General features: G+C 35.5%; 1 protein-coding gene across 2 annotated transcripts in view; it reads right to left on the bottom strand.

Moving 5' to 3' along the window:
• Positions 1-27242, bottom strand: part of RALYL (RALY RNA binding protein like) — an 881748-nt gene that overhangs the window by 826749 nt on the left and 27757 nt on the right. The gene's annotated exons all lie outside the window — the stretch shown is intronic.

The following is a 27242-nucleotide window of genomic DNA, read 5'->3' as shown; positions in this document are numbered from 1 at the left end:
ATCATTTTTAAAATGTTCTTTAAATATCCTTTCTCCGTGTTCTTCTCTTCGACCTTGGGGATGGGTGAGGTAGTGTGGGTTGGATGACCAGAAATCACAAAAGTCACCCAAACATCCTCAGAACTAGAGAATAAAGTATTGGTTGGCTTATGGATTAAAGATAAATAGGCCACTGTCTAAAAGACTGAGAAAACCTACCTAAGTAGCAGGGAAAAGTTACAGAGAAAAATGAAGATGCAAGTGGCAGAATAGATAAGTTAAGAAATATGATCCAGAATTTTTTTATAAATAATTAAAATTTTAATGTATCTGTACTTAATATAGTATCCCCCTTAAATGAGTAGTATTTTTAATGTAAGATCACTTGCATTATACAGAATCAATAAATAATAAGGTATAAATATTCTCTTTATAAAACAGAAAGGATATATTTTAGTACTGCTGACCATTTTGATGAAAAGTTGTTTATTAGTCAAATGGTAATGCCAGTTTTTGCATTTTATGTCAAAAAAATCATTAAGGACATGACATTTATTCAAGTAGTACAGATTCTACTGTAACGCCAATAATATTAAACTTTAAATCTTATTTTTGTTGTACTTGGAACTGCTGGAATCATGAATCGGATAAATCAGTGCTTTTGAAACCCTGTAATGAAGGACCAGTCTTCCCTTCTCCCCACCCTTAATCTGCTGTGGACTGATAAAATAAAAATTAATTATTAGGAAAATGAAATAAAACCTACATACAAAAAGACAAGCCAAAATGTTTATCAGACTCAATAGGTAAAAATTACTCTGTCATTTTGCTATAAAGCTTCTTAAATGTTAACTCTCAGTTTCTGTCTCCTGGCAGACCCAAAACACACACTGGTGAAGTAACTGTGGTCCCACAGACCACCTTCTGAGTAGCCCTGAGTTAATCACACCACATTTTTTTTCCTGGAAAGAGGGCTAACATACAATTCAATAAAAATGCTTCAAATGATTCTTGCCTCAAATAATTCTTCTCTCAAATATATATATATACACACACACCACTTATATGTTATTGTAGCTATTATAGTAAATATGTTAAATTACTTCTTTCACAATATTTGAAAATGTTAACAGAATGCTGAAAAAAATAAATTTTATTGCATATTTTAGAAATATTCAGTTCAATAGCCTTTTTTTGGTAAATATGTGATCGCATTCACGCATATGAAGATGTATACAAATACAGTATCTCCTCTACTTAGTTTATATAAATTTGATAAAACACAAATACACATTCCATCTCAATCTATATAAATGCCCCAAATAAAAATAAAGTTTGGGGACTTCCTTGGTGGCACAGTGGTTGGGAGTCCACCTGCCAGTGCAGGGGACACAGGTCCAATACCTGGCACGGGAGGATCCCACATGCAGCAGAGCAACTAAGCCTGTGCGCCACACCTACTGAGCCTGTGCTCTAGAGCCCGCAAGCCACAGCTACCGAGCCCAGGTGCTCCAAGTACTGAAACCTAGAGGCCATGCTCCACAACAAGAGAAGCCACCGCAATGAGAAGCCCACAACGAAGAGTAGCCCCCGCTTGCCGCAACTAGAGAGAAAAGCCCACACAGAGCAACGAAGATCCAACGCAGCCAAAAAACATGAAAGTTTGAACATAAAAACATACCAAAATTTTACTTCCATTTTATGTATATGAAATAATACAAATGTCTTATGTGCAATTTATCAATTTTCATTATTCAAAGCTGATTTACATGCTGCCTGATTACCTTGCCTTATCTTTTCCACCCAAGGGTAACAACTGTAATATGGTCTAATTTAGGGCTTCCCTGGTGGTTCAGTGGTTAAGAATCCGCCTGCCAATGCAGGAGGCATGGGTTCGAGACCTGGTCTGGGAAGATCCACATGCCACAGAGCAACCAAGCCCGTGCACCACAACTACTGAGCCTGTGCTCTAGAGCCCGCAAGCCACAACTACTGAGCCTGCATGCCACAACTACTGAAGCCTGCGTACCCAGAGCCCATGCTCCACAACAAGAGAAGCCACCACAATGAGAAGCCCGCACACTGCAAAGAAAAGTAGCCCCTGCTCACCACAACTAGAGAAAGCCTGCGTGCGGCAACAAAGACCCAGCACAGCCAAAAATAAATTACTTAATTAATTTTTTAAAAATGGCCTAATTTAGCATATTCTGTACATGATAGGCCTAAAGTATTAGGTACAGATTGTGACAATTGATAATAACAATGGACCACAGCCATAGAAAATTAAATTACCTAAAGACAAAGAAAATTGAGGTAGTGTTAATAATTTAGGGGAAAAAAGGAAATTTTAACAATAACAAATTTTTTTATTAAACTCTGTTGAACATTTTTTTCATTCAACTTCCAATAATATCAGTGAAAGAGCCATACTTTTATTTATAAAGAAATCCTTCTTACACTAACAAGATATACTGAGGACATTCATGGTACCTACATCGACAGTTGTTGTACACATAACTCCATAGCGTATGTATGTTAATTGTGAATATTCAGATACATATTCTGAGAATAGAATCTAAATACAAATATGCAATTATTATATTCCTTAAAGTATAATAATGGGAAACATGAAAATCATGTCATGGATTTATTTTGAAAATTACAAGTATGGATTTATGAAAGCTGATTTTTAATTTGCATTTTGTGTCAGTGTTATAAGTGATTACTTTTATCTTGAACCAGAAATACACACACACACATATATAAATTCCTTTTGAGGCAAACATAACCTACATATTCCAAATAAAATAAATTTACGAAAAATGGGAATTGCTTAAGTAAAATTTGATGCATTGTTTCAAAATAATAGTCATTTTAAATATAACTTTTCATTATATGCAGAAATCTATTTTCACACAATAAGACAGTTACCAATTATATCTGTATTTTGAGAATAACCCAGAAAGTAAGGAAAAGGAAACACAGATGATTCTTGAAGCATGTTATAGAGAACAATGTCTAGAGGTTAAAAGAAATCTACTTTGGTAGACTGAAGTAAATGGAGAACTTTTTATTACTTAATTACTACTGAAATGTCATTTCTGTTACATACCTAAATCTTCTTATGAAACTCTTCATGATAAAAATTGCCAAAAAATGTTTGTTTCGAAAGATGAAAAGGCAATTGAAAAAAAAGCATGTTTAAGAGAATAATGATTTTTTCAAGTATATACTCATATATTCATAGAGTATATTTTTAGTGAGATACTGAAATCATGTCTTGTTTTTCAAAGGGTACATTTCTAGTTGTATAGTTCTCACATCTCCTTTACCTCAATTATGCTACCTGTACTCCACCTATAGCTCCACATATAGCTACTAAAACATTGTTTCTTGAAGCCTGAAGCTATTTCATCAAAATTTGGATGATGCAATAGCCTTTGCTTCTTCAGAGATCAAATGTGTGTTCTCATTCTAAGCCTCAGATTCATTTTGCTGGTGATTTTGTGCTACTCATTACACAGCTCTGTGATTAATTTCTTTATTAATAGATTTAGAAAACACCACCTGCCCCCAAACACAAACGAGTTATGAGGATCACATCAATTTACTCATTGGAAATGGGTTTCAAAAACTAAAACATAAAGAAACAAAAGATGGTATTGTCATTACAGAAAGACAGAAGGCTATGATAGCATTTTTCATGTTAAAAAAATAAAATGTGAAATATATGAAACTTCCATTTTTTGTCAGGAAACAACACTATGTAATTCACAAAAAATATTTTTACTCAAAATTTATATTCAGAATTATTCATCTCTGTGCTAGAAATCCTCATGTAAATCTGCATTTTTTTATTCAGAACTACATTTACATCCACATGAGGTTTTCTGAAAGACAGAATTCACAATGGTTAAGAACACAGAATCTTAGGGTGATGGATATGTTAATTAGCTTGAGTGTGGTGATCATTTCACAGTGTGTATGTATATCAAAACATCAAGTTATATACCTTAAATATACACGATTTTTTATGTCAATGATATCTCCATAAAACTGTTAAAAAACAAAGACAGAATCTGTCTTTAATAAAACTGCCTGAGTTGCAATCCTGGCTTTGCCACTCTGTGACCTGGGCTTACCTTCCCTATACTTCGATTTCCTCAAAGCTTTTGTGATAACTAAAGATATTAATGCATGCAATGTGCTTAGAATATTGCTTGGCAAATAGACAAATAGACAAGTAGTGAATAAGTTTTTGAGAATGTTAATATTATTATTATTATTGTTATTACTATATTGTCTCCATAGATTTCCTTACGGATGGTTCTCCAGCTCCATGAATTCACTCTTCTATATTCTAAATATATTTTCCTGGGTTCTGATTGAGTGTAAACATTTATACACAGCCATATCAAATCATAACACATCTTGATGTCAGCCAACAGAACAGTTTCCTGAATTTCATGGAATTCATCACCATTCATCAGTATATCATTTTGGATCAAGGTACAGGCAGTTAGTGGATTAACCCAGCAGCCAACTTGAAACATAGAATATAGAGTTTCTTACTGCTTAGAGTCGGGAAACTATGCATGCTAATCACTGACATTGTAATCTAATCACCAAATGATAAAAACATCATGGGAGGAAGCAAAATCTAAGTGCTGGATCTAATTACATTACTATTCAGTGGCTTGATGGAGAAGCTGGGCAAGTTGCTGCAGTCATTTATACAACCAAACACTCAACAGACCATTTTAGGCCCCAGTCCAAGCTGTGACTAGGAAGCTAGTAGCTGTACATTTCGAATCAAGACGAGTTGTTAGAGAATAACTAAGGGGCTCTGCGAACTCCAATTCTTATGATCTTTGGGTAACAGAAAACCGGAAGTGGAGGTTATGATAATAAAACAGTATCGTTTACAAGAAAGAGGTCAGGTATACAGTCACACAGACATGTTTTCCAATCTTGATACCGAGCAGGACCCTGTGGGGCTCCTGCGCACAAAAGCCTTCCTGTGTCCCCCATCTCTTTGATTAAAGGAAATAGGTTTCATTCAGCCTCCAAGACCTTCCCTGTGTTCCAACTGGCAGGTTCAAACAATTGTTAAGTAGGGAAGGGAGGGGATGCAAGACAAGGGAGGAAACAAGCAGTAAAGAGAAACAATAGTGCAGCCTTGGGGCAAGATCCTGGTTCCCCATCAAAGGATAAATACAACAATATCTTTGAGCTATTTTGCAGATACTGAAACCCCCACCAGGTGGGAGAAGTTAACAGTTAAAGAGGATGTAGACCCCAGACCGGTTGGAACCAGAAGGTTGATGATGCAGACTCCCACTTACCTCACCACCAACCAAGCAGAAGAATGACCACGAGCTGATCACACCCTCTTTGAACCATTACTATAAAACTCCTCACTAGCCCCTCCAGGTTGGGACACACAGTTCTGAGGGTGTTAGCCCACTGTGGCCCACTTTGCCTGGCAAAGCAAAAAAGCTGTTCTTCTGTACTTCACCCAAAACTCTGTCTCCGAGATTTACTTCGGTGTCGGGGTACAGAAGCTGGATTCAGCTTCGATCTCCGCTCTGCTGCTTGCTGACTGACATGGGGCAAGTGACCTAAATTTTCAGTGCCATCATCTATAAAATGGGGATAATAAAACACCTACCTTTCAGGGATCGTGTCAATACTAGAGACAATGACTACAGAATATCTGGCACATGGTTGTGTTCAGGTAGTAGTGCTGATTTTTACTTCTCATCATGAAATTATAAAATACATTACGGAAGAAACCAACATTTAACATCATACACAGCTCTATTATCACTCACCAGAATTACATGAACAACATGGAGATTACACTAGTTGTATATCAGTGCCAAGCACACCTTAGGCAGGCAAAGTTGGTTATGATGCTGCTGATGATGATGCAATTTATGGAAACAGAGTGAAGTGAATAATCTATGTATATGTGTCTCTCATATAAGCATGATCAGTACAGAGTCTCATTTTAAAGAACTAAGATTGTGAAAATAAAATGTAATAAAAAATGTTGAGCCAACTACAAAATAAACTTTCAGTGGCCCGTGACCTTACAACTTGGATTCTGCCAATGAGTAAAACAAAACACAGTACTATATTATGAGCATTTCTCCATTTTCTGCTCTGGTAGAGGGAATGACTCGAAGAACAGATGATGTACACTTCATTTCTATTTGCATTCTTCAATCGGTACTTGTATATATTTTGTTTACATCATAGTAGCCTTGCGTTTTTTGGAGGCTAATGGAATAATGTTTCTTATGGAGAATGCATTAATTGAGAAAGAGAAGTAGTTCGTGCTGCCACTAGCTCTATAGAGGCCTATAGTATGGTATAGTAAAATAAGAAGTTGGCTAAAAAATATCCACTGTGAGAAATCTATAATGTATTGAATACCAGTTATCAAAATGTTATCAAGACTTAAAGGCTTATCAGCTGTCAATATAGAGACTCTGCAAAAGTAATTTTAAATTTTTGAAAAATAAGAAGACATATATATACACACATATGTATATTTATGACTAAGCTTGTACAGTTCTGAGGCTATAAAACTAGAGAAGAAACTATAAAGAAGAAACTATAAAACTATAAAGAAGTGAGATTCATTTTTAAAATATATCAGAATACCTACCCTGATGTCTGTATTGTCAATCCAAAGTTATCAGCTTCACAGATATACACTTATTCCAATGATGTTGTCATACTCCTCTTTAATAACTGCCTTTGTGTAGGTATTGCCATAGGAGAAAAGTAGCTGCATTAATTCATAATCACACTACCTAAGCTGTCAACCAAAAGCAAATGAGATGAGAGTACAGAGAAGCAGCATATTGTACAAATAATGATAGTTGCCTATTAAGAAATAGTCATTGTATTGGAACATATACACGTGCATATATACACACACACAAGCGCGTGCATGCACGTGTGCACACACACACACACACACACACACACACAGGTGGGGTTGGAAAGGTAAAGGAACACTACACCAGAATGCTAAATCTACTTTGTAATGTGTTTTATTTACCTGATAGGATTATAACACTGGTTGCCATCCCAATAGCACCTTAAAATAAAACCAGGGAAATTTTAATATGCAGAATTCCAAGCTCCACCTTAAATCCCCAGAAATCTGTCTCAAAGCTGTAGTCAGAGCACAGAGGATTTTTTTCTGCTCTCAGATGCTTCTAAACTCGATATAAGGCCACTGAGTTAAAAGACAGAAGCCATCATTTATAAAAAACATTGCCATGTGGTGGTTCAGTTTATGAAAGGTTATGCTCACAGCAGCCATTAGAGTTAGATATTATCATCCCCATTTTCCAGATGACAAAAGGAAGCTTTCAGAGATTAGGATGCAAAGCCAATCGGTATCTGAGTCCAGATCTGTCTGATTCGAAAGTTGTGCTTTTCACAATACACCAGACTTAAACCAAAACGCTTTCATGGAGTTTATAACTGGGGCCACAAAGTGACCAGTGAAAGGAAACTCACAAAGAGCCAGCGGTGTATTGTGTTCAGTAAGCAGCGGTGTTTTGAAAACTGCATGTGAATCTGTTGGATGTCAGCAAATATCCAAAAGACAATACCTCCTGAAAAAATAGTCTCCTTGTAATATCTGACATGAAGAGCTTTTTGAGGGGAGGGACTATATTTGCAATATTTGTTAGTTAACTCTTTTTTAACGTTTTTATTTATTACTATTATTGTGTGTGTGTGTGTGTGTATGCAACAAGCTTCTCTAATTCAAAATTAAAGCAGAGCATCGGACTTCCCTGGTAGTACAGCGGGAACTAAGATCCCAAATACCGTGGGGCAACTAAGCCTGCGCGCCGCAACTAGAGAGCCGAGAGCCCACGGACTCTGGAACCCGCGCTCCACAACTAGAGAGAAGCCTGCGTGCCCCAACTAAGAGCCTGTGCACAGCAACGAAAGACCCCGCACCCGACGCAGCCATAAATAAATAAATAAATAAATATTAAAGCAGAGCACTGCATAACTCCCAAAGGGATGGTAACATCATGTAGCCAATACGATCTTCCATCTCCTTCTTATTTATCTCTTTCCCCCCAGATTGCTAGATACAAAATGTTAGAAACAAAAGAGTTCATATTTAGACAGCGCTGCTACTCTCAGGTAGCCATGTTCGAGAACCCTTTTATGTCAAAAAGGAGCAATTTCAGCCTTGTTTGTGACCCCTGATTTAAAACTTCCTTATTTTTTTTGAAATTACACATTTAAATAAGTAATATATTTGAATAACACTATTTAAGTGCTCATTTTTGTCCATCATCCCAATAATCAGACAGGGTAAAAGAATTTAATGCCACTTTCTACAGATGAGGAAACTGAGGCTCAAAGAAAGTGCGATTGAGCGCAAAGGCCAGGGCAGGAATTACACACAGGTCCTTGTGCCTTCACTTGTAAGGCCCTTCCAAGGTTCTCCCTTCCTGAGGAGCTGAGAACCCTCCTTCTGGAAAGCCCATGCTCCTCCTGAAGGTATTAAGAACAATCACAAATACAACAGTGCTAAGAACTGACTAGTTAAAAAATTTACCAGTCACAGTTAAGCTCTTTCAGCTCAGAGAGTTAAGTCTGAAAAGGTTGATGTACTAATTACATTTTGAGGAGAAAAGAATAACTCATGATAACTTTTCTAAATTTGTTAGTATATTCTGATTTACTTAGATATAAAGATAGAAAATTCTGACTTTTTTTAAACTACTATTTTGTAAAAACAACAAAAAAAATAACTTTAAAAGATTTTGGTTCCTGTAGTAATGACAACTTTCTAATGCAAATACTCTCATTACTGTTTAAATTTTTTTTTAATTTAATACTTTACAGAAAAGAACTTTGTGTAGCCAATCAACTTCAGTGTTCCTTAGACAGAGTCATGGGATGTGTTTGCCACCATACATAAGGGAAACTCAAATTGTTGACTGAAAAATGGTGAATTTGATCTATACTTGACAGTTGCTAACAGGATTTTGCAGCTAAAATCTTCGCTCCTAATAATACTTTAACAAATTAAATGTATTAATAACCTTTTTAAACAGCAAATTGTGAACTCTACTTTGATAGACTCTATTTTGATAGACCTATTTTCCTTAATAATTTCTCCCTCAGCTTCCACAGAATTACACAATCTTTCCAACTTCCTCACTGGTTTACCTTGCTTTCACCCACTAACATTGGATATAAAGGCTCTACAAGAAGTTCTTTCCTGCCTACTATTCCTTATTCTCAGATTCATGCATTTGAATTTCAACTACTACATATCACCTCCACAGAGACAATTCCAAACTTGTGCTCCCTATTCCTAAAGCACCAGTTATTCTATCAAATGATAACTTCCACTACTCACTTGACAACCTAAATTCATATTGTCCTCTAATTTGAATGTTTATAACATTGAATCAACCCTAATCATATGCCCCCACTGAACTGTTTTTCCAGTGTCACATGTAGTCTTGATGAAATAATTACATTTTCTAATAAGAAAAGTGCCCCTTAAAATGAGTAGTTTTTGAGTGACTGAGTAAAGAACACTTCTCCAGCTACTCAAATGAGGTCTCCTAATTTTAGGTACCATCAGAAAGGCTGGAATTACCTCCAGATCGCCCACACACTAATGTCATGGATGCAAACTCCTTGAAATCCAGAACTGTGATCTTGTTTCCTAGTATTTCCCACAGTGCTTAGAATACTTGAAACTTGTTAAGGACTGAATCATGTCTCCCTAAAATTTGCATGTTAAGGTTTTAACCCCCAGTACCTGGGCATGTGACTGGGCATGTGTATATAAAGATGGGGCCTTTGAGAGGTAATTAAGGTAATATGAGATCATATGGGTCGGACCTAACCAAGTATTACTGGAGATCGAGACACCAAGGATGTGAGCATATAGAGGAAAAGTCATGTGAGGACACAGCAAGAAGGCTGCAAGTCAAGGACAGAGGTCCCAAAACAACCAAACCTGCTGATGCCTTGATCTTGGACTTCTAGCTTCTGGAATTGTGAGAAAATAAATTTCTGCTGTTTAAGCCCCCAGTCTGCAGTATTTTGTTATGGCAGCCCTAGCAAACTAACATAATATTCATCATTTATTTGCTGGATTGATTAAAACTTGTAATTTGCTATTTTTCTCCTTCTCAGACCACACTTTTTAAGGCAGATGCACAAAGATAAATGCCTTGAAATTATGGATTTCTCTTTGTTCTTTTTATTGCTAACTTAGTGTTTTAGAAAAGCCCTGCTATTTCTAGTCCCCACATCCCCCACCAAAGATACATTGAATTTAGGTTATTTGTTCCTTCAAATAATGTGCTGTAGTGGAATCAAGGCATATTGAAAAGATAAAGCATCCAGGTAAAAGAGCGGCAGGGGTTTCTCTTCCAAACACCCTGCATATGTGTTGGAGGGGGATTGTGCAATATTTTCAGGTTACAATATTTTTAGAATCCTCTCCAATTCACACTTAAACAGATCAGTCCTTAATTCCTGAACAGGAAAGGGCTTCATGCAGTTGACTTCCAGCCATATGGCCTTCCTCATCCTGATCTGTTTATCTTACCCTGAGACACTAGAGACAAGAGCTATAAGGGAGAGATGGGAGTAAAACTTATAAACTGCTGTTACTTTAGCTGGCTTGAACCAAGGTAGCAACTGTTCAATAACTGTATATTGAGAACATTATCTGAGGTCAATGGCTTTGAAGACATGCTAAGGGGTCAACACACATTTTGCTAGCCAAAAAAAAAAATCAACATCAGATGAAAGAGTGTTATGGACTGAATGTTTATGTCCCCTCAAAATTCGTATGTTGAAACCCTAACCCCCAATATGAGAGTATTAAGATGCGAGGCCTTTGGAAAGTGATTATGTCACAGGGTGGAGACCTTATAAATGACATCAGTGCCAATATAAAAAGGACCCCAGAGAGCTCCTCCCTCACTTCTTCTGTCAAGTGAGGATGAAACATGAAAACAGCCATCTATGAACCAGAAAGACTCATCAGACACTGAATCTGCCAGTATCTTGATCTTGGACTTCCCAGCCTGTAGCACTGTGAGAAAAAGTTTCTGTTCTTTGTAAGTCACCTGGTCTATGGTATAATTATAGCAACCCAAACAGACTAAGACAAAGGGTCATATTTTTAAATAATCAAATCCTAGGTAACACAGCATATATTATGAGATGACAGTAACCTAGTGGGTTAGAATTCAGAGTTTCTCATCAGACTGACCTGGGCTGAAGTTTTGGCTCTGCTACTTACTAGCCCTGTCACCTTGGGCAAGTAACTTAATCTCATTGATTTCCCATTCCCCAGTCTATTATCTATAAAATAGGAACAGAAATAAGGAACCTCAGAGACCTAGGTATGTTTTTTTTGCCTAGTCCATAGTAAGAATTTAAATAGCAATTATATATTATTTTTTAAACCTAATAATAGTGAATACTCTTTTTGCTTACTAAAATTATGTTTTCAGAGTAAATTATTTTTGGAAATGATTTTGGAAATACCCACATAATCTTTCTTTGTGAAGAAATTTGTGACAGTAGTTGAACATATGGCATGCACAAAAAAGATACATTTAAGAATTCACCAAATATTATAAAAAAGCAAAATGTCACAGTGGTACTTTGGGGAACATAGTATGGTGAGATGACATTTTTGTAAAGATGACATTTTTGTAAAAGTAAATAACAAATAGATGAAGACAGAGCAGAGTAACTTGATTTAGGTAAAATTGATATTGATCAGGGATACGTAAAAATATACAGGTAGAACCTGTAGGCAGTAATAACACACAGAGTTATAATGAAAGTTTATATGCATTCAACATGAACCAACTGCTTCAAAGTATAATCTTTGTAAATAAGAAAAAATATCTTATTCCATTTTTTAAGACAATCATATAATATTATTTACAGATTTTAATTTATCAATATTCTTCCAGATATTTTAATCTGAAGACAAAAACAATATCTTTGTGCTCCTCTTTCCTTTATTTTTCTGAGCTGGGATGCGTCTATCAATAGATGATTCTGATATTTTCTCAGATCTTTTGGGGGAATTCCTGAGAATCAGTCTTTACATGATATTTTTTCTGTTTTATTCAAAATTATTAAATTATAAGAATAATTCAAAATGATTTGCCTGTAATGATTACTTATGAAATGTTGGTCAATTCACATATAATGCTATAAGTTTAAAAAACCAAAAACATTGTAAGTGGATATACACACAAATATATATTCACTTAAATCATACAGTTAATTCTAGGAATGTTTATTGAATCTATAAAGACTGGGGCAGCTACTCTCATAGAGAGAGCAGTTGGAGATTTTGAAGCCATGGAGAATAGGACAAAGTTTTATTTATATTAGTATTATATTCTGTGTATTAGTAACTAACACTGGGTCAACTGATAAGTGTTTATGAATGAATGAATGAATGTGAATTAGTGAATGACTGAATTATAGTCCTATTTTTAAGAAGCATATAATCTAGAAAGGACTAAAAATGCATAAGTACAATGTGCTATGTTTTATACCAGTGCTTCTCAAGCAATTTGTGGTGAATGACCATTTCTTTATTTCCAACCAATCAAAAAGCAGTATTTTATAAAATACAATAAAAATAAATGACTAGAAAAATAAGGAAAAACAAAAAGACATACAATGAGACATAAAATTATTCAGTAAAATTGCTAGGAAGTTTCAATTTCCTGTCTCCAGCTAGCAACCAACAGGCTACAGAATATATTTTGAGTAGCACCATTTTTTACTATTGCCATCAACAATGTGATAGAAAAAATCCCTAGTTAACCCATAAGTAAATGAAAGAAAAGCAGTTGAAAACGTCCATTAAAATTAGTTTAGGATAATCTGCTGGGAAAATGATCATTTTCTTCCTGTACTTTCCAGAATTCTATTGTGAGTCACACAACAGACAAAAAAAGCAGGACACCAAATGGTCCTGGTTCTTTTCAGCAAACTCGACTCATCTTGGTAACTCTGCAGGATTCAAAAGGAGGATATGCACGTATAGCTTCTCTCCTCTAGAAAAAATTCACAGCACCAAGCGCTCCCCTTATGGCAGGTAAAAAAACCAATTTACGTGAGTGATAAATGGTAAATGCCATAAGCATCCTTCCCATTTCCATTTGTTTCCTTTTGAAAATAACTAACATTCCTTTGTTATGTTGTTGGAAATAGTTAATTTACAACTGCAAAAAGTACTAATGTCTCTACACCTTTCCCATGTAATACTGTTTTTATGTTAATATGTTTCAAGTACTTTTCACCTATGAATACTACTTAAAAAGTGTTATTATTTGTGCTTAGTAAGCCACCACAGTATTCAAAAGTTAATACATACACCTATATGTGCTGAAAATATTAAGAAATCAGTATAAAATTTTAAACTTAAATTTTTAAATGTTTGGTAATTTTTTTAATTGTTCAAAATGTCTTTGCCTATGCAAAAAAAAAAAAAAAAAATTCTACAAAATGCAATTAAATAGCCTATTTCCTGGTGGTTAGGTTCTAAAACTATCATGAAAGGTTTGTAAAAATTGCTCCTGAAAATACCTTTGATAGATCATATACTACTCATACATGAATTTATGTTTTTTATCTCATCTATAAGTAAGTCTAACCCAGTCAGTTTTTCTACCAAAGGTGGATAAGGAGACAAATTCCTTGGATGAACACCGGATGAAGTACTAGGCTTGTGCTTTCACCAAAAATATAACCAAAAGTATATGAATTCATGTAAATCAAAAGTATACAGTGCTACAACACTGGAATAAAGCAAACACAAAAAGATGGAAGTATGGGAATACACATTATTTAAAATAACAATCAAAAGAAAAAGCAAAAAGAATCAACTAAAATATTCATAGTGGAGCATGTCAAAGTACATCACTACAATGACATACTATATAACCATTAAACTTATGCTGCAAATAATAGTTAATGACAGTGTGTTTAAAGTATATTGCTAAGTGGAGAAATGTTTTGACTATAAATAATTTTATGTGTTATACATAATAAACAATTATGTGATTATTATGTATAAACTACATAGATTATATAATGTATTACATAATTACGAGTGTATATTATAAATTATATCATTAGTTATTTAAACAAAAACTGAAAGGATATATCCCAAATAATATAGAGTGGGAAATGTAATTTTTAAACTTCTCCTTAGTACATGATTAAAATTTCAGTATTAACACTATTATAATAACAGTGCTTCCCTTTAAGATTTTTTGAGCATTTTTAATTTTCATTTCATTTTTAAAAGATATGCACTTAGAACATGCACATCAATTTAGTTATTTGGAGGGAAATCATGTAGTAGAGTATAAAATTAAAAATTTCAATTTTGAGAATGAATAATATTCTATATCAAACTTCTTGCTCCTAATATTAAAGGAACTTATAAGGCCAAACAGCTTATTTTCTTGTAACAAATCGAAAACTATCTTTTCTCTCAGGTATGTTATAAACTTAACCTGAGATTATGGAATTTCAGTACCTGCCAGATATATTAAACTGCTTCTCCTTTACCAAAGTGCAAAAGGAACTAAGGAATACTCTCCTAATTGAAGATCTCACAGATAGACCAATAATGATCACTAGATAAGTAAAGATACTAAGTTTCACAATAGTATTTTTGACATAAAGGGAAAAATAGTATCACTGATTCATTAATATTTTGAAATTAATTAATTTTGTAGTTATATATCTGAATCAAAGCCATGGCACATTCAATCAAAAACTCAGAACCCAAAATCTGGCATTAACATGCTTTGAGTATTTCCAATTCCTTTTATGATTATCAAAAACAGGAAACCTATCTCATAGTAAAATTTATATAAATTTAATAATGTCAGGCATCTTTTAGAGATAAAGAGACATGGTATCCAATAAATAGGCAAAAAATAATGAGAACTACTCCCCTAATTTGATTCCACATGGCAACTGTACACCTAATGCCATTTTGTAAAGATGTTAATAATCATCAAATAATCTCTTCCCCACCCTCTCACACACATTCACACAGTCATATCCCCCCTCACTCACACAAGGACACACCTTGAAAGACCTGTAATATGGATATATGCTTCACTCTGAAACAAGCAAATAATGAGAGACAATAAACCAAAATCCAATGCTCATATTTCCCCACCAAGTTCGTGGTGATTTTAACCCAAAATACTAAATCACCTTAAATCTTGGAGACTACACAAATTGCTTAACAGTCTATAAACTTGAGGTGTTTCAATTAATGAGTCATTCTACATAGAGTCAACAAAAACTGGTTTGACTTTATTCACTGTATTATGAGTTCTATTTTGTAAGTGGAATTACATATGGAAATTAATCCTCTCATTTAATATAAAATAAGACACCGTTTTAACCCTGATCTTTATTTTTACCCTTATGGAATTTGTCACCATTTACCCCTTCTAAACTGAAAGCTCCATTCTCCTACATGATGTCATACCTCATGACACACAAAGTAATGAAAAAGCAATTTTTCAAGAAATACTTACTGGATAAATATTAATATTCTTTGCCGACTGACCATATTTTGGGATCACTTTTTAGCAAAAATGAACCTGAATGAATTTCAGTTCAGATTCTTAATAAAATGTGAAAACTAAAATTGAGACAATCAGAGAGTATTTTAAAATATATCTTGACTAATCTCTGGTAAGCAGCAAGATGCCAAAAAAAATTTAAATACATGACATAGTCCTGAGATCTTCTGACATCTCTACATCTGCGTTATCCTATGGGGTAGCCCCTCACACGTGTGGCCCTTCCACACTTTAACCTTGGCTAGTTCTGTGCTGTAAGTGTAAAACACAAACTGGATTTCAAAAACTTAGTACAAAGAAAGGTAGACTACTTAAAAAATAATTGTATATTGACTACATGTTGAAATGATAATTTTTGATCAGCTGAGTTACATAAAATATATTATGAAAATTAGTTTCATCGGTACATTTGTATTTTCTTAATGTCTTTTAAAAAATGTAAAATTATGTACGGTGGCCTGCTTTCATGGCTTGCATTGTATTTTCCCTGGACAGTGCTGATCTGGAGAATGTCTTGCCACCGCTGTTAGCTGGCCTCTTCCTCTATCTCCCCTCCTCCCTCTTCTACTGTTTCTTTTTTCTTCTTCATTTTTCCTTTCTAGAACTGCAACAATGTCAGGAGAGAGGTCTGGAACAGGGAAGGAAGATCTAGTGATTCTGAAATAAAAAGACTGCAAACATGATGGTATGGGTTCAGAAATTAAATGAAACAAAATATTCTCATATTTTATTGGTTCACTAATCTAAATTATTAATAAAACTATATTGTCCATCTGGAAGAGCAAAGATCATAGATATTTCTGAGCTCATTTTATAGTTTTTATAATATTTAAGTTTCCAATATTTTTTTTGAAATATTAAATAATCTCAAGATATTCCAAAACAAAATTCATTTTGCCAAACACTGGACTCTATTTTAGGGCATAAAATGTGCATGAATACAAAGTCACACACATATTAATTTTCTGCTGGCCTCTTTTTCTCCTCAAAAATCTATCATTCCTGTCATCTCCCAATTTTCTTTCCAGATAGCCCTCTCTAAATCTTTTTGTTGCTTTTGTCCTCTTCCTTGGCCCTTTTATAACACTTTTCCTGCTACACATTTCCCCTGTACGCTCCCATATGTTCCTGACTTTGGATAACAATGTCAAGAGAGTACTGTCAAATCTCCCAACCTGAGGACCTTGCCAAGTCATTGGAGAAGAGGGAGAAGCATTGCATTCCAAAATTTTCAAGTGTCTTAATGACCTAAATAACCATAAGTAATCACTGCTACTTTGTTTAATTCTGATAACCTCATGCATTGCCAATTTTCACATGTACCATTTCCTTCCCCAAGTGATGGTCAGTTCATGAGGGTAGGCCCAACGTCTGGTCTTGTTTTTAAACTTTTTTAAATCTCCTAAAACACAGTGACTTAGATTTGGTAGATTCCCAACAAATATTGGCTGAATGAACAAACAAGTGTTCAAAATCTCACCAGTTATGCCCAGAGCAGAAACACTACGGAAGACTCTGAGAAAACAAGAACTGGAACATATATAGCAGCACAGTTCCAACTGAAAGCATTGTGTGTTTTTAAATCTTCTGTACATAGGGAGCTGTTGTGAGTGTGTCTATTTTGTTACACAAATGTCACTGACCTACTGATGTACACATCAAAGTATCCCTTTTTCTCCACCTTTTAAACAAGGCACGGTGGTGTAACTCAAGCTGTGGAGCCAAAAAGTCTTGGATTCAAGTCTTTACTCAGCCATTTGACAGCAGTGGGACATTTGACAAGTCACTTGTTTGATCCTCAATTTCCTCCTGATATTACTATCTAGGATAATAATAAATTCCTTCAGGGTGTTACAAAGATGAGGTACAACATGACTAAGCATTTAGCAATCAGTCTGAGCCAGGAGGGATGATCTATAAATGGAATGAAGCAGTAGCAGTTGCAGCAACAGAACTGGCAGTAGCAAGAGCTACTGTCTATCTACCTGCCAACTGGACATCTGATTTAAAAAAGGAGTTTGAACTGAACTCCAAAATATATAGCAGATACTCTACAATGTTCTTTTAAATATGAGTCATTTACTGCTCTATTTAGAAAGTACTGAACTGCAGTATTCTTTATTTTTGGTTTTGATCAGTTATGTCCTTATAACACTCAACTTTGGGTTGCAGTATCATTGCAGAATTTATTTCTGTATTACCTAATAATTCTAATCAAACACAAACAAGATAAACACACACACACACACACACACACACACACACACTATATATCTACAGCTCTCATAATGTTCCGAAAGAAAGGACTAAAATCCCAGCAGTCACAAAAGAAAAACAAATTCTTTTATGGCATCAGTTGATCATAAACTTCCAAGAATGTCATTGACACTTTTAGCACGTTTCAAAGTTTTCCTTTTCACTTTTTTCCCTGTCATCCCCTTATGAATTTTTAAAAGGTGTTAAAAATGACCCTTTCAACACTCAGCTTCTCCTCACAACACTTTCAACTTCTCGACATCAACAGCAACTGCCTCAGTTAGCTGCATGCCTTCCCATACTCTGAAATATGTCATCATTTGACTGTGCTCCACTTTCAAAATCTGGAAATACAATATTCTTCTCTGATCAAAACCATCCATCCTTGCACCTCTCTCATCCTATTAAAAACAGTGAACCTACTATTACTTTTCATTTTGACCTTCAGGCTCCCAAATCTTCTCTGTTCTTAGTCTATTCATCTTCTGTAGCTGCCCTTGCCTCCTTCCCCAGCCCAGATTTATGGTCAGTCTGCAATAAAATACCTACTACATCTAGAAAGCCCAGCTCTTTGTTTTACATTATGCGTGCCTTGCTAATCTCCTAATCAAGGAAAACTCAATTGTTTGTTGACCCATTCAAATTACATGTTGCGTTGCTAGAGAGAGTGATGCAATTGTGTCAACTAGTGAAAACAAATGGTTAATTTTACCATCTTCCTCCTTATGGCTGTAGACTCTTTGTATAGACCTCTTGCATATTCTCTGCTAAATTCCTATCCCTATGCTAGTTGATCTCAACCTACCACCTTGAGTTTACCTACCACCTAATCATTAGATGGCAAACTCCCCACAGGCAGTATCCTTAACTAGTCTTACTTACCACTGAGTCCCCATCCTCCAGTACAGGGCTGAATAAATAATGAATTTAGTTAACTAACGAACTGATACAATTCCCTTCCTCTTCTAAGATGTGACCAGCCTCTTCTTGTGCTACTACTGATCATACCAACCTTCTTAGAACATTCTGAAACTTGCTCCTGAAAATTACTTTCCTCCCACGATACCTCTATCTCTTCTTGCTAAGGGGGTTCCATCCTGAAAAAAGTAAATACACATCCATAGTTCCTTTATTATGGCTTAAAAATACATCCCTCCTCCAATAATATTACTACCTTGAATAATATTTCATTTCTACAATTAACACTTAACTGAACGTACTTCTTGTCCTCATATCTTCAAAGAGCCCATGTGACCTTAAACATGGACAACTGGATTTCTGCTTGTATTTAACCCTAATATGCACATTTTTTCTCAATGACAAGTAACAGACTTTTCAACACTTTTACTGAAAATATTCAAACAAACAGATAATTTGAAAGAATAATACAATAAAATCTGAACAATCATTCCCTGGATTCAAAAATTATTAACAAATGATTTGATTTACACACACACACTTTACCATGACTTATATGAAATTAGGTTGCAAACATCATGGCATTTATCCCTAATTCAGCATGCATCTCCTAATATCACTTATAAGCTAGCCCATGTGCAAATTTTCCCAATTCAACCAAAATGTGATCTTTTATAGCCTTTTTTAAAAAAACTAAGATCAAATAAAGCTCCAAACACTGCATTTGGTTGTCTTTAGTCTCTTTTAATCTAGAAAAGTCTCCCCACAGTGATAATGTCTTTCGAAGAGACTAGGCCACATGTCTGGTATCTTCATGAAAAATACTAAACCCTGTGAATTTGTATGATTATTTCCTTATGGTTCAGTTTAACAGCTTCCACTTTCCCTGTATTTTTCTGTAAATTAGAAGTTAAGCCTAAATAGGTTTTAGATCCAGCTTAAAACATTCTGGCAACAATATTTCATAAATGGCACTGGAGACTTCATACTGCATCCATCAAGAGGCTCATGGCCTCAAGCTATTAGTGACACGGGGTTTGATCACTCAGCTATTTAAGGCAAATGCCAGATGCAATTAAGAAGTAATCCTTGAGCACAAGGAGAACACGTTATTCCCCCCAATATTTGTAACTAATGGTTTTAGCACCTGTTGATGATTCTTGCTTGAATCATTTATTTCTTTTAGTTTTTTTTTTCTTTTTTTTTTAAGATAGTAGTCATCTTTTCTTTTTTAAATTTATTTATTTATCTATTTATTTTTGGCTCTGTTGGGTCTTCGTTTCTGTGCGAGGGCTTTCCCTAGTTGCGGCAAGCGGGGGCCACTCTTCATCGCAGTGCGCGGCCCTCTCACTGTCACGGCCTCTCTTGTTGCGGAGCACAGGTTCCAGACGCGCAGGCTCAGTAATTGTGGCTCACGGGCCTAGTTGCTCCGCGGCATGTAGGATCTTCCCAGACCAGGGCTCGAACCCGTGTCCCCTGCATTGGCAGGCGGATTCTCAACCACTGCGCCACCAGGGAAGCCCCTGAATCATTTATTTCAATGCGAATTACAAACAGTTAATCCTAGCATTTCTTACACTTACTTACATATTTTGTAAAGAAGAGCTGTCCTTCATCAACTAAACAAGAGTTCCTCCTAATAAGCAGGCCAACCATTTATTTCAATTTATATTATTTTCGGAATCGATTTCTTTTATTAATATTTTTTTTATTTAGAGGATCAGGATGGACTCATGGGCTTTATTCAATGTTTTACAGTCTGTTACAGCCACTCTTGTTGGAGGAGATCACTGAGAGGATGTGACCACTGGTTGACCCTAGAGTAGGACCCAAACAATCAGAGGCTTCCTATCCCCACCCCTGTCCTTGTATTAGGCAGGAAGTTAGCCCTGAGCAACAAGAGGCGGCGCGGTCAGCTGAACGTCCAATAGCTGCCTAATCCCGCCAAACCATCTGCCAACCCGGCCCCAAACATGCCCTCATCAGTACTCCAAAACAGTCAGGGGTCCGGAAAAATCCCCCACTGGCCGACTGGAGGGACCTCCCGCACTCTGGCCCATGCTCACACCTCACGCTATCATGTCCATTGATAAACTTTGGCGGCCATTAGGCTCATTAAATGTTCATAAATATTCTACGAATACATACATCTGATTATAACAGACTGAATTATGGGAAGGACATGTGCAGCAGAGCCTCTTGTTATATAACCTGCAGCTGTCAATCAAGACTGTCAATCAACAACCTTGCCTTAAAAACGCTGTACTCCCAGCCCTCCCGGGCCACTGCCTTCCTTGGCCTGGCCCGCCTCTCTCTTGAGGTGTTCTCTCTGTTCTCCCCGTATCTTCAATAAACTCTCTTGCAACAGTTAAGACCTCAAATTCTTCTCTGCGTCCTTACCAACAACCGAGGCCCACGGGAGGAGGGGTCTCCAGTCCCTCTTCCACTAACACTTGGAATGTATATTTAGGCACTTCCAGGACTCAGTCTTGAAAAGCAATGTGTTGTTGAGAACATCTGGACTGGATACGTGACTGAACCCCATCAAGGCTTCTATACAGGGATCTCCCACTTCACTTTTACTAAAGACCTGCATTAGTACCCATTTTCACTAACTGAAAGAAATCCAAAGAGGATTTTCATTTTACGAATAATATCAAGAAGCGAAAATAGCATTCATGATTTTGCATCGAGCCTCATAGAGGCAGCACACACCAGAGCATTGAGAGTGGCACCGCCAAGTTCCCTCCCCAGGAATTACACTCAGCATCTCAGCAGCAAGCCCCCATACCTTTAATTGCGTTTGTGAGCATCTGTGCTTTCTCTTGATTTATTTTGTGCATCTGTTAGCAAGATGTGTCCTAGGGTAATTGCTTCTTCTCTTTACACCATTTTGGCTTACAAAAGGTTTCACGGCAACGCTCCACTTTCAGAGAGTGGGGGAAATCTGAATAAACTTTTAAGATCCTGGTGGGTGGATGCAGAAATTGATTTGCCTTGCAGCCGCCTAAGATAAGCCTTGTACATAAGTTGTCCTGATTATTAAAACTGCCACCTACCAAGTTGAAGTAGTCTGCCTCTTCCTACAGTCTCTCTTTGCCCTCCCTGTACAGGGGCCAGTTTCTAATTTCACCTGACATTGGAAACCAACAACCACTGATATTCAAATTTATCTGAATTTGGCAACTGGGAGGCCCTTCAAGCTAGTCCCTATTTACAGTTACAGTTTACAAATAAGGCTTATACAACCTTATTTGTCTGGGGTCATTTCCTCACTTCCTGGCACAATGAGAGATCCCAGGCTCATCTTATACTTTTTCTGCCCAGACTTAGAATCAGCAAATTCTCCAGAAAGTTTGGTCCCCTTGAGTGGGATATGGTACTTAGAAACCATGATTTGTGCACTAGATGTGCTCATTGCTGCTGAAGAAACATTGCTTGGAAGTAAGGAGATAGAGCTAGTAAATCTCTTTTTAAAATATGTACAGTATACTTTAATATCTGATAGCTTAGCCCCCTTTGCCCTTCTTTTTCTGAGTTACCCTAGCTATTCTTCCTTTTTTTATTTCTTCTATATTTAATTTAAAATCAATATACCTAGTTCCAGAAAAACTTCTTACTGTTCTTCCTATTTAGTCATGTTACATGCTCAAATGCATGTACACACACACACACACACACACACACACACACAAGAATGTGACACATACAATCTTGAGAAATGATCTCTTTATGATGCTGTCACATCATATCCAGAATCATGGAATGTTTTTTCACTTATTTAAGTCTAATATGTCTCATTCATTTAGTTTCTTCTTAAAATTAATAGATTTTAATCACAGATTCAAGGACCTTTTTCTCAGGTCTCACCTTCCTTCAAGCCTATACAGCATCAGCCTTGCTGAACAACACTCCTCTCTCTCTACACACACACACACACACACACACACACACACATGCTCCTCCTAAGCTTCAGTGGCTATCCTCCTTTTTCTCTTTCTCTGCCTTTAACCAGATCCCTTTACATCCACTCAGAAAAATGCAGGTGTTTCCCAAATGTCTGCCTCCTAAAGTTTTAATGTAGGTAATTTTGTAACATCTTTCTCTAGTTTTCAGTGTGCTTTCCAGCTCTAGATCTGAATTTCAATTACGTATCGGTCATTTTATCCAGGTTAATATTAGAACTTCATGTTAGTGATATGTCCAAAACTGAACCATTCTCCCACCTCCCAACCAAACCAGGCCCTCTTCTAGATATTTTTATCTTCTCCTGTTTTGTTTTATACTCCTGGTTTTCAAGATATCCAGATTCCAAAACTCAAAAGCAGCATTTGATAGTCCCTCCACCTTGGCCTCCAAATTCACTAATTTTATGGACTTGTATATTGACCATCGTCTTTGAAATGCATTGCATCACATTCATTCACACTGCCTCTACTATAGTTTATGTTTCCCATTCTTTACTGAAAAATATTATTTTCAAGTTCCAAGGAAACTATTTAATAATAAAATCCTTTTTCACACATCTGAAGAGGCAATTAAAAACAGCATCCTAAAATAACATCTTGCAGTTATATGTGTTTTATGTTTTTAACAAACAGATAAAATGAGCTTGAAAAATGTCACATACAAATATGTGTAACAGTGAAATTCTGAGGTGGAGATGATGTTGATAGTGAGATGTTGGTAGACAGAAGAGACACCCATATTTATAGATTTACTGTGCTATGAAAGAATTGGCTGTTCAGTTTTCCTTTACAAAAGAATAACTTTCCACGTCACACTGCAAAAGCTTCAAGAGTAGAGACTGCATTTTGTACTAAATATTTGTGCAGTGCTTTTCCCACAACCTCGTCAAAGCCACCGTAGACACAGAACCATCTATTCTGTCCTGACCACAGAGCATGAGTGGCTTCTCACAAATGTCCACGTATTGGGTCTGTTCAGAAAATCCTACAGTCCTGGAGAGCTGTGGGATGGCATGGTCACTTGAAGGCCCTTTCAGCACCAGTAAAGAGTCTCTGTGTAAATGGTGCCATTTTCTGTTATTTCTGGCCGCAGCATTCAGTAGTAAAAACTTACCAAATTACAGTCATTTTAAATAATGTACCAAGAATACATATATAGCAGTTGTTTTATGCTAGGTAAAAGGAAACAAACAACATTTCATCTCTACAAATGGAGCATCCCTGTACAGAAGGAGAGACACATGGTGTCAATTCAGACATTCCTATCATTTGTCCCTCTACTACCTACGGAGCCTTGAGCAAATTACATATCTCTCCAAGTTTCAGTTTCCCCAAAAATATAAAAATGATGGTATCACTCATGGAGGGGAAGGACACATCGAAGTGCATTCATCTGACACATCAATAAATGTAGTCCTACTTTTCTTTCCCTCTCTTCTTGATTTAATGAAAAAGTAGCCTTTCCCTACTCCAGCCTGTTAACAGTTTCCAAACTGACTCAAAAATATGTTGCTCCTGTTATGATTTAGCATATGGCTACCAAAATGTGTATAAATATTTTCTCTAAATACATGGATTAGGTACAAATGCAATTAATTTCCACTGCTGAAGTTTAAACAAAATATTCAACTACATTATTCTAAGCAAGAAAAAAAAATATAGATAGATGGATGAGTCATATGTAATTTTATGAAACATATTGATGCAAGTAAAATCTCTAGTTTTTCTTTAGTATGAAGGTGAGTATTGAGGCATTCCATTGCATCTTTCAGAAAAGCAGGATAACGTTCCCATGATCTCCGCTATAATTCTCCTCTCCATTTAGATTTATACACGGCCCAAGAAATAAATCTTGCAGTCCTGACCCCAGCTGCGGAGTCTCCAAGGACAGTCCAGAAGACATTTATCCTAAACACTAACTGAAGTTCTCCCACTGCCCTCTCTATGCCTAGGAATGGAAAGAAAAAGGAAATCAACACCTCTATATTTTCCAGAATGCAGTCCCAGAACAACTGCATCATACATAAATTAAAAACCTTTAATTTTATGGGAGAATTAGAAAAGCACAAAATCAATTTTCCACAATGTAAGTTTGCTATTTAACAAGAGTCTAACAAAACAACAGAAAAATTCCCCAATATTTTCTTGAAAATCTAAAAAAGCTACAGGAAAAAGCAAAACTACTAAAAGTTGGCAATAGCTGGGTTATATATATGTATTCTACATGTCAAAACTTAATAATAAAAGGAAGAGTGATGACAGACATTTATGTAAGACTTGCTAAATATGTAACTAGTTTTTGGTACATTCAGAAGTCAAACTATTACTTAAATTTTATTTAATAATTATTGTTCTCAAAATCATGCTGTAGTAAAACTAATTGCTCTCATTGTCACTAATGTGAAAGTTTGTTGCCACTGTCAATTACCAAAATTTATTAAAAAGTCATACCGAATTATGAAAATAGGATTTTAAAGGTATTTATGCATGTCACTAGAAGCAGCAGATGATAATAATAATGAAACAATTAGAAAATAATAACAACAACTTCAGACCAGTAAGGAATTTTTTAAATTAGTTTTTAATTTCTTTCCGGAGCTCCATAAACAACTTGAAGAATACATTTCAACATTACCTCAGTTTTTCATACACAAAATAGAACTTTCTTAATGGCAATGTGATAAAAGAAGTGAAGAAAATAGCTGTACTTTTTAAAGTCACAGCTAATCATCATTTAAAAATAAAATTTTGAAAAGTCAGAGAGGAGAATAAATTAATTAAATTGTAAGTAAAATATTTTCAATTTCCTTTTTAGCATGCAAACAATTTTAAATACCCACTTCACTTCTCTTCTACTTCCAGTGTAGAGTTTTATTCGATTTGATGCACTGTATAATTAGTGCTTACAATATCTGTAAACAGTAAGCAAAGCATTTACTCTAGTCAAATGCTTTCAAGAATGTAACAGATATAGGAGCTTTTCCACACACTTCTTGCTAGCTGCTTTAAAAAAATGACTGTTTTAGTTAAGAAACAATTATCCGTATAGCACGCGATTTTTCTAACTAGGAAAATATAATTTTTTTGTATATCAAATGTATGTGCATTCTTTTTCTATTCCATTATTTTCACATTCTGATAGCATCATTGGTTTGCACAAATTTGGTAGCTCTTTTAACCACTAGCCTTTCATAAAAATTAGAGAAAATAAACCGACTATCTTTTTTTAAAAAGGCAATATATCTTTTGTAATTAAGAGTGCCTTTATAAATATGTGTTTGAAACTTTTCCCCCTTATATCTAACACCACCACAGTGTGGCTGCTTGAGGCACACTAAGAAAAAAATCAGTGTGCTACTTGCTTGCTTATAATCATGTAAGGATAAAAATAAGAAATAATTAAATGTTTACTTTTCATGATTAAAATTTCTTCATTTAAAAATTCTTGGACAGACCAAACACTCAAGACAGAACTCCAGGTAGGGTTTTTTTTCTCTACAATGTTCAAGACTGGGACAGAAAATGTAAAGTTAATTCAGTAATACAGGATTTTTCAAAATGTCCAAATTTTGGTATCCCCTAGAAAAATTCTAGCAAATTCAGCAGGTTGTTTAAAATCTGTGACTATTTCTTTGTTGCATGCAGATGATAAAATACTTAAGGTCAGTTAGTCATCCAGAAGCCAGTTTAATCTTATATGTCTTCCTTCTCTCATCCTCTACCTTCACCCCAAACCCTCTCTCCCAGCGAAACAGTTTTTATTTCCTCTCAGTAAGCAGTAAAATGTAATTTCCATGATTAAGTTCATCAGAATCAGGGTGGGTTGCTTACTGAATTTAAGAACAATATTATTTTTCCATGAGAAACCAGTAGGCGGTGCTAACTCTAGTATACCACATTCAAAGATTTAAACCAAAACACTCACAGACCAGGTGACCAGTTTTTTAACGAGTTGTGGAATTCCCAGTATAATTCATGGAGGAGGAAATTTCAAAATTTCAATATAATAGAAATTTAACATAAGTATGTAATATAATGGACAATCAATATTTAATGAAAACCTAATATGACTAAAGGTTCTTAGCATGATCTTTATTTACAGAATATTTGCACAACTAAATATCTATTCCCACTTGAAATCCTATGAACATCTTCTTCCACCCCATTATGGTTTTAATCTCATTTGGAAACATCACACAGTACCGTCTACATTCTGCACCAATCTTAAGACACAACTACCTCCATCTTAGGGAAGCAAGTGCTCCTCTTAATGAAAATTCTGGTATTATTACTCAAGTTTTTCTTTCTCACTCACTGTCTCTCTCTTCTAAAAGAACTAAATGACTTACAGTGCATACACCCTGCAAAGAAATATTACACACATGCATTGTCTTGCATTTTTAAATAAATGAGCATATCTACTTACATACATTATTATGATAAAAAT

The sequence above is a fragment of the Balaenoptera physalus genome, assembly GCF_965194825.1.
Source record: "Balaenoptera physalus genome assembly, chromosome: 17".
Taxonomy (NCBI): Eukaryota; Metazoa; Chordata; class Mammalia; order Artiodactyla; family Balaenopteridae; genus Balaenoptera; species Balaenoptera physalus.
The sequence above is the reverse complement of the archived record's forward strand: the minus strand, read 5'-3'. Positions and strand labels throughout refer to the sequence as shown.